The sequence below is a fragment of the Lathyrus oleraceus genome, chromosome 7 (genome assembly GCF_024323335.1).
Source record: "Lathyrus oleraceus cultivar Zhongwan6 chromosome 7, CAAS_Psat_ZW6_1.0, whole genome shotgun sequence".
In the NCBI taxonomy this organism is placed as follows: Eukaryota; Viridiplantae; Streptophyta; class Magnoliopsida; order Fabales; family Fabaceae; genus Lathyrus; species Lathyrus oleraceus.
The window spans coordinates 176,579,651-176,589,233 of NC_066585.1; positions in this window are offsets into that span (position 1 = coordinate 176,579,651).

Sequence of the window (9,583 nt, forward strand, 5' to 3'; positions counted from 1 at the left end):
CAAAAGATCATCGCGACTATCCGGCGTATACTGGAATGGTCAAAATGATGGCTACGGTTAATGTGACACTTTGGATGTCCTGATGTTCCTCATGTTTACTTGAGGAAAAATTTGGCTTCCGCGTGGTGTCATCAAAGCATTAACCAGACCTTTAGAACCCTAATTGACTCATCCTAGCCATTAGAAAGTAGTGAGATAACTGACTTCGGTTCCGACTGGGGTTGGTTGAGACTCGATACTACACTCTTTGAGATTGGACTTTAGGGAAGCTTCGGTCAACCACTTGGTGTTGCACTGAAGCGGACTTAAAGGAAGGTCAATGATTGGAGATCCTTTTAGAACCCGGTTACTATTCTAGGACAGGTTGAACCAACCAAACTTCAGTGGGGAGGGTACTTACCTATGGAACTCATGCAAGCCTTAAAACTTAGGAATGATTGTTGTGTGACTTGCTTGTGCTTGTTATTCACTTAACATCATAACATCATAACATCATGACATCGTGGCATTGTACTAACCATTTCAAGGACTTTAAACATTGAAAACATTTCATACATTGCATAGCATAACATAACATTGCATAACAGGTATTCTAAGGGATCAATGTTCTCACGGTTTTCCTGCAAACAGAAAAATGGCCCTCGAACAAACTGTCAAAGATCTCCAGGCTCAAAATGCTCAATTCCAGGAGTTGATCCTGAGCTTATCCAAGGGGCAGGAGGAATTGAAGGCTCTCTTGCTCGAGAAGGAGACAGAGAATGATTCAGAAGAGGAGAATGTTGATCTCTTCAACCCTGAGGACGACGATGAAGATTATGAGAATGAACAGTACTCTCCAAAAGATGATAAGTATAAGTTGTTGGAAGAACGTATGCTAGCTATGGAAGGTCAGAAGGCGCCCGGTCTGGATTTCGAAAGCTTAGGCCTGGTCTCTGATGTGGTCATTCCTCGCAAATTCAAGATCCCCGCGTTCACTAAATACGATGGGGCATCTTGTCCTCAGATGCATCTGAGAGCTTACGTGAGAAAGATTCAGCCGTATACCACTGATAGGAAGCTATGGATCCATTTCTTCCAAGAGAGTCTGGCTGGCACACAGTTGGAGTGGTACTATCAGCTCGAGAGCTCTAACATCCGCACCTGGACTGATTTAGCAACAGCTTTCCACAAGCACTACCAGTATAATTCTGAACTAGCGCCTACTCGGCTACAGTTGCAGAATATGACTATGGGATCTAAAGAAGGCTTCAAAGAATATGCTCAAAAATGGAGAGATTTGGCTGGCAGAGTCAAATCCCCTATGACTGATCGAGAATTAGTGGACATGTTCATGAGTACACTGACTGGCCCATTCTACAGCCATCTATTGGGAAGTTCTTCATCGGGTTTCACTGAACTTATATTAACAGGTGAATGTGTTGAAAGTGGTATTCGAAGCGGAAAGATACAAGCAGCCATCTCTGCAAGCACCAAAAAGTCCTATCAGGAGAGGGATGAATCAAATGCTGTGTACGGTCAAAGGGGTCATAACAAGGAAAATCGTGACCATACTGTTGGGGCAGTTACGATTGCAGCACCGCCATCTCAAGACAGACCCAGAAGGCAGTTTACTAAGATCAATATGACTTTAGCACAAGCATTGCAGGGTATGCTAAAGGCAAATTTAATCACCCTCAGAGATCCTCCTGCAAATCTCAACACTACATCTCCTCGTTATAATCCCAATGCCAGGTGTGCATATCACTCCGATAGCCCCGGACATGATACAAACGATTGTTGGTCGTTGAAGAATATGATTCAGGATATGATCGACGCTGGGGCAATTGAATTTGATCCTCCGGTGACTCCTAATGTCATCACTGTTCCTCTGCCTAATCATGGCAAGACTGTTAATGCTGTAGAAGAGGCTGATAGCGATTGCGACTGGGATAGCTGGATTTTCCCAACAATTGGTGACGGACTCAATAATTGAAAGGCTGAAGACACTATCTCGATTCCCTTTAGTCAGGAGTGATTGTTATTGCTTATTTAGTGTATCAAATTTGGTTAAATGTTTTGTCATTTTCATAAGCATATTCACATTCAATAAATCAATGGACTTTTTTGCATTCAAATATTGCGCTTTTTATCTTTCCTGTCATTTTTCAAACAAGCTATGTTTTCTTGCACACACTCACATAACAAATTTCATATCCACTCTGGATCCTGTTGATAGTAGTTCTGCTACTGTTAATTATGACTTCGAAAATCCGATCTACCAAACCGAGGATGGAAGTGAGGAAGATTGTGAAGTACCTGGAGAACTTGCTAGACTGGTACTGCAAGAAGGAAAGACCATACAGCCGCATGAGGAATCAACTGAATCTGGGTACTGAAGTAGACAAGAAAATTACTGAGGAAAAATCAAGAGATAATATGGAATGATGAATGTCAAGAGCTTTTGAGAAAATCAAAAAAATATCTCCAAGAACCTCCAATTCTGATGCCACCAGTTGAAGGAAGACCTCTAATCATGTATTCGACCGTGTTAGAAAATTCAATGGGGTGTGTGTTGGGGCAACATGACGAGTCTGGTCGAAAAGAGCATGCAATATACCACCTTAGCAGAAAGTGTACCGACTGTGAAACAAAATATTCACTGCTTGAGAAGACTTACTGTGCTTTGGCTTGGATTGCTCGCCGACTAAGACAGTATATGTTGAATCATACCACTTCATTGATTTCTAAGATGGAGCCTATCAAATATATATTGAAGAAACCTGCTCTCTTCGGAAGAATAGAAAGAGTTATCACTGACAATGGCACTAATTTGAACAACAAGATGATTACTGAACTCTGCACGCAGTTCAAGATAAAACACCATAACTCTTCTCCATACCGGCCAAAGATGAATGGCGCCGTAGAAGCCGCTAATAAGAATATTAAAAAGATTATACAAAAGATGACGGTAACATACAAAGACTGGCATGAGCTGTTACCATTTGCTCTTCATGGTTATCGCACTTCAATACGCACTTCGACAGGGGCAACCCCCTTCTCTTTAGTCTACGGAATGGAAGCCGTTTTACCAGTGGAAGTTCAGATTCCCTCTCTAAGAATCATGAAAGAGACAGGCTTAGATGAGGATGAATGGATTCAGACTCGACTCAATCAGATAAATTTGATTGATGAGAAAAGACTCGCGGCTGTTTGTCATGGGCAGATATATCAGAAGCGCATGACCCAGGCATTTAACAAAAGAGTTAAGAGACAGGTGTATCAAATGGGCGACTTGGTGATCAAGCGTATCATTCTACCACAAGGTGACCCCAGAGGTAAATGGACTCCCACATACGAAGGGCCATTTGTAGTTAGGAAGGTATTCTCTGGTGGAGCCATGATACTTGCTACAATGGATGGTGAAGACTTCCCACATCCCGTGAACGCGGACATAGTTAAAAAATACTACGCATAAAAGAGACTCGCTAGGTCGACGTATTTAGGCAAAAGTAAGGGCATCCCGGCGAACCAAAAGGGTTCGGGCAAAAATTAGGGATAAACATATAAAAATGTACACCCGGCAAGTCAAAAATCTGAAAAGGCGGCTTGGGCAAAAAAGGGTACCCCGGTGGACTGAAAACCTGAAAAGGTGGTTCAGGCAAAAATTAGGGATTAAAGCGTATGACTATGTCCCGTTCTCAGTCAGCTTCACCTAAGTCAAAGGGACTGAACAAGCCAATCACTTCTATCCGACAACAGGAGATGAGATGCTTGAAGACATAATGACAGTAGTGGAATTAAAATCAAAAGGACTTTTTCTTCATAGCTTTTATTTGTTTTCTTGACAATTTCCTCTTACTAGGATTTCTGTCTCCTTGTGCTCCAATCGCCTGTTTATAGGCCTCTTTCAAAATCAATACAATTTTATTTCGGAAAAAAATGATTTTGTTTTACTTTCTCTGTTTTGTTTGCTAAACGTCCATTGATTTAATTTGAATTAATATATGCATTTGAATATGATTGATGTTTACCAAAAAATGCATGCATAAAATAGAAATAGCGATTACTACAAGACTTCAGGATCGAGGAGAAGGTCTAACCAAGCTTTCCAATGAATCCGTTGCTAATTCTATTCCCCAACAAAAACCAGTTATTCCCCAGAAGAAATTGGCATTACTAGACAGATTGTTCGTCTCTTCCATCCCCAGCCAGGCTTCTGGTGAATATTTTTACCATCAGACAGAAATCACATACCCCCAACTGAGAAAGGGTCATCAACACAAATGGCTCCGACCGGAATCTCGGGATTTAGTTTCCCCTGGAAGAATTTCTCAGACGCATAATTCATTCATTACATCATTTCACAGCATACACATGCATACAATGTTCGCAAGCATAAAACATCTCATGCATCATGACATGACATGAAGCTAACTTTTCTTTTCAGGTTAATTATCCTCCTGATATAGTCAAAGTAAAAGGTTCATTCAGGCAGACACCTTTATCAATCACATTCAAGATTCAAGTACATCTGTCAGATATAATCCATATGGGTATCCATTCTGACAAGCACTCTGATATCCTCATATTGGTGGCATCTTTAAGCCCACCCCAGACATTTATTGCAAATACAACATATACTATCAGATATAGCCTAACGTATGGCTCATTCTGCAACTCAGATACGATCTAACATACGATCCATTCTGACCTTCAGCAACTCCAACACGGTCTAACGTACGACCCATTTGGATCTTCAAATCCTCAGATACTGCCTAGCGTACGGTACATTCAGGGGTGTAGTCTAGCGTACGACTACTTTCTTCTTCAGATACAGCCTAACGTACGGCTCATTCTGCAACTCAGATACGATCTAACGTACGATCCATTCTGACCTTCAATAACTCCAATACAGTCTAGCATACGACCCATTTAGACCTTCAAATCCTCAGATACTGCCTAGCGTACGGTACATTCAGGGGTGTAGTCTAGCGTACGACTACTTTCTTCTTCAGATACAGCCTAACGTACGACTCATTCTGCAACTCAGATACGATCTAACGTACGATCCTTTCTGACTCCTTATCCCCAGCGAAGTCGACAACCTAATGGATGACTCACTATACGGTCTAACGTACGACCCAGTGTGACACCTATGTCTTCAAATTGGTCTAACGTACGACGCAATCTGAAGCTCAAATTATCAAACTTCCTGGATGGCATCTTTAAGCCCATCTCCATCAAGACCAACTGATGATTAACAAGTGCAAATTTTTGGGGCATTCTAGTGTTCAATAATCTTCCACCTCCAGACCACGAATGGCATACATACCATTCTAACTCTCTCGGTTCAAGAATATTGAACAGGGGCAGCTGTCATACCCCAAAATTTGCCCGTTAATCTTGCAAGGCAGTTTTCAAGGCACTCTAACTTATTTTGCAAGACACTGATCTTAAAGGAACGAAAGCCCAGCTCACAAGTGGCCCAATCCAGAAAATGGCCCAAACTGGCTTGCTCGCTAGACGAGCAAATCCTTCGCCTAGCGAACCCTTCGCTACACACTCGCCTAGCGAAGCTTGCGAATATCAGAATTTTTGGGCTTCATTCTGAGCCCATTAGGTCACAGAAATCACTATAAATACCAACACTTCAGTCAGAAAAAGGAGACGAAGACGGACAGAAACCCTGGCATAGACAGCAAACCCTGGAGGCTAACCCAGAGAATTCAGAGCAACCCTAAAGGAAACCCTGAAGGAAACTCATCGGCACCATGGTTATCTCCGCCCAACTCAACCCGATGCCAACCCTAAGAGTGACTTGCTAATTCAAGGTTGCAATTCAATTGCAAACAGGTTTGCATTACTATTATTGCTTTATGTTCTTAATTTACATGTGGCATTATGATTGAATATATGAATATATCTTAGATTTTGCATATTGGTTTAAGTATATATATGAATGTGTAAAATAATATCTTGAATGTTTAACCACGTAATTTCTGTAATGGATGCCATAGGGTTTGGAGCTCGCCGAAATCGTATTGTTCCTGAATTCAAACCCGCAGCCGCTCGCTAGCACATCGCTAAGCGAGCATGTAGCGAGCATTCGCTAAGCCTTCGCTAGGCGAGGCAGGAGCGAACGTGACAGTCACTGTTTTTTTTTATGTTTTGTCTTATGCTTGTCTGATCTGTTTTATTCTAACCATGTGTTATTTTGCCTGACATTTCTACCCCTGTGTTCCGTTTGTGGTGTAATTCTCGATTGCACCCTGATTTGGTATTCTGACCTGTTTGCTGAATTTTGTAAGGGTTCACATATTCCCGGAAAAAGTAGCTTGCTAGGTATTCCACTTTATTTGTGGGATACCCTTGTGGAGATTCTTCCTAATTACCTAATCGATTATGATATGGAGATTCCCCCTAATTACCTAATTGATTTTAATGTGGATCTAATTATCTAATTGATTACAATTACCTAATTGATTATAAATTATTGCCTTTGAATATGTGATCTTGGACCTCTCTATGTTGCCTTACGGTATTACGGTCATGTCCCGCGAATGTGGGGATACCCTTAGCAAAGAACCTTCGATTAAATCATCATGTCCCTATAAAATAAATCATAGTCCCTCGGATGTTGCCTTCTAATATATGATTTTGTCCCTCGATGACCCTTCGGTGTAGCCTACGGTTAAATGATGATAGTCCCTTCGAATGCTAAGGTATCCTTACAAATGTTGCCTTCAATGACCAATCGATGACCCTACGATGACCCTTTTACATCCGAAGGATAAAACTACTTACTTCTCAATAGTAAGGACAGTTTTACCCTTATAAGGATAGGAAATGCCCATAAAGACCTGGGGTAGGTATAACTCTTAATTGCTGGCTCACGACTTAAAATACTTTTCACACCTCACACCTTTCAAAACATCTTTTAGAAAATCACCACTTGGTATACATTCATACTAGAATCATTACCGAGTTATATTTTTCTAAACAACTGTCAAAGTTAAACGAGATAACCACTTTGTATACATTCATACAAGAATCATTACAAAGTTAAACTCTCTTTTCAAAACATTTTCTAAACATTTCTCAAACACTTTTTCAGACAAGAAAAACATAAGTGATTAAGCAATTAAGAGCCCATGGATAACCATGGATACAAAGGGTGCTAACACCTTCCCTTTGTATAATGTACCTCCCGAACCCAAAATCTAATCAAGGTCTTTCCTGTTCATTTCCACCTTTCCTTATTGGATAAAAGAAAAGTCGGTGGCGACTCTTGCTATCCGCGACATTTGCTTTCCAAAGCAAAAAAAAGCACACGAAGTCAGTTCACCGTACGACAGAACTGGCGACTCTGCTGGGGAAATCAAAAAGAGAGGTTACCTTAAAAAACAAGATCACTTATGTATTCGAATTGTCTGATTTACTTTTAAGGGATTGCTTGGGTATTTTATGCTTGAGTGAAAGATCCTACACCCGGATCTAGTGTACCTTAGGTAAGTAGCAAGAGATCATCGCGACTATCCGGCGTATACTGGAATGGTTAAAATGATGGCTACGGTTAACGTGACACTTTGGATGTCCTGATGTTCCTCATGTTTACTTGAGGAAAAATTTGGCGTCCGCGTGGTGTCACCAAAGCGTTAACTAGACCTTTAGAACCCTAATTGACTCATCCTAGCCATTAGAAAGTAGTGAGATAACTGACTCGGTTCCGACTGGGGTTGGTTGAGACTCGATTCTACACTCTTTGAGATTGGACTTTAGGGAAGCTTTGGTCAACCACTTGGTGTTGCACTAAAGTGGACTTAAGGAAAGGTCAATGATTTGAGATCCTTCTAGAACCCGGTTACTATTCTAGGACAGGTTGAACCAACCAAACTTCAGTGGGGAGGGTACTTACCTATGGAACTCATGCAGGCCTTAAAACCTAGGAATGATTGTTGTGTGGCTTGTTTGTGCTTGTTACTTATTTAACATCATAACATCATAACATCATAACATCATAACATCATGGCATTGTACTAACCATTTCAAGGACTTAGGGATTTAACGTTGCTCTGTTTTGTAAGGCTATGGCTCCCAGGAAGACCATCCGGATCAATTTTGTAGCCATCTCTCCTCAACTCAAGGATTTAGTGTCAGAACTTCCCGATCAGGCTCAGTTCATCAAGAAACATGGTTCTCTCCTCAATTTGGTTACCGCTAGTTTCAAAGAAGATATGATGAAAGTCCTATTCCAGTTCTTCGATCCTAAACATCATTGCTTCACATTCCCAGATTATCAGTTGGTACCCACATTAGAAGAATTTTCCAGGCTGCTTGGGGTACCTATTCTTGATCAAACACCTTTCAGTGGTTTAGAAAAGATTCTGAAGTCTGAAGAAGTTGCCGCAGCTTTATGTAACACCCCGATAAAAATAAGATAATTATTTAATTTAAGTTAATATTATATTTATTAATTTAATTAAATAATTGAAATTATTGGATTAATATTATTGGATTGTTATTATTATTGGAATAAAATAATTTGGAGTTGGTATATAAGTTGGAAATAAGAAAAAGATTCTCATTTTTGGTAAAGAGGGTTTTCACGTGAAAAGCAGAGAAGCGGCTGAAAAGTGGAGAAAGGGCAAAGAGGCAGAGCAAGAGGAAGAAGGTTGGAAAAGAGAAGAGCTTGAAGCTAAAGGATCGTCGGATTAACTCAGGTAAGGGGGGTTTATCGTCGTTTAATGGGTATTATGGGTTAACATGTAATGGGTAGTGATAAACCGTTGATTTGACCCTAATTGGGATGTTGAATGCTGAAAAATTGTGATGGATAAGTTGTGTTAAAACTGAAATTGAATCTGTAATTGAATGGGTAGTGATTTTCCGAAAACGTAGCTTTTTACGGAATTGGAATCGGAGGTCCGGAAGTCCTCCAACGAAGGAAAAATGCGGAGAATTCTGCATTCTGCTTCGTGTTAGCGCAGGAACAGCTTTCTGTCTTGCGTTAACCGGTTAACCCAGGGTGTTAACCGGTTAACACTGTTAGAAATTGTGAAGGATTGCTGTTTTGCTTGCGTTAACCGGTTAACCCAGGGTGTTAACCGGTTAACACTGTTGTGATTTGTGAAAATTGCTGTTCTGTTTGCGTTAACCGGTTAACCCAGGGCGTTAACCGGTTAACACTGTTGAATTTTGCCAGAAAGCGTGTTCTGTCCTGCGTTAACCGGTTAACCCAGGGCGTTAACCGGTTAACACTGTTGGAAATTGGAAAAATTGATATTTTAATGTTGTGAACATGATTGGTGATTGGCCTATATCGGTGTATGATATAGTAGGGATTATTTCCCGTTGTTTTGAGTAGGATAGGTATTAGTAGAGTGTGCTAATACTGTGATTAATTATTTGACATGATATGATATTTTGATAAATGGGTTGATGATGTATGAAAATTATGCATAATGTTGTGAATGTATATATTATGCGTGTATTTGCGAATGGACTGTTTTATGGCTTAGAGTGTGAGCATATGTCCATTGTGGATTATTGTTGATGATGTTGCATTGCTAGGTGAATTAGCATGCATATTGTGGCCTTTATGGTG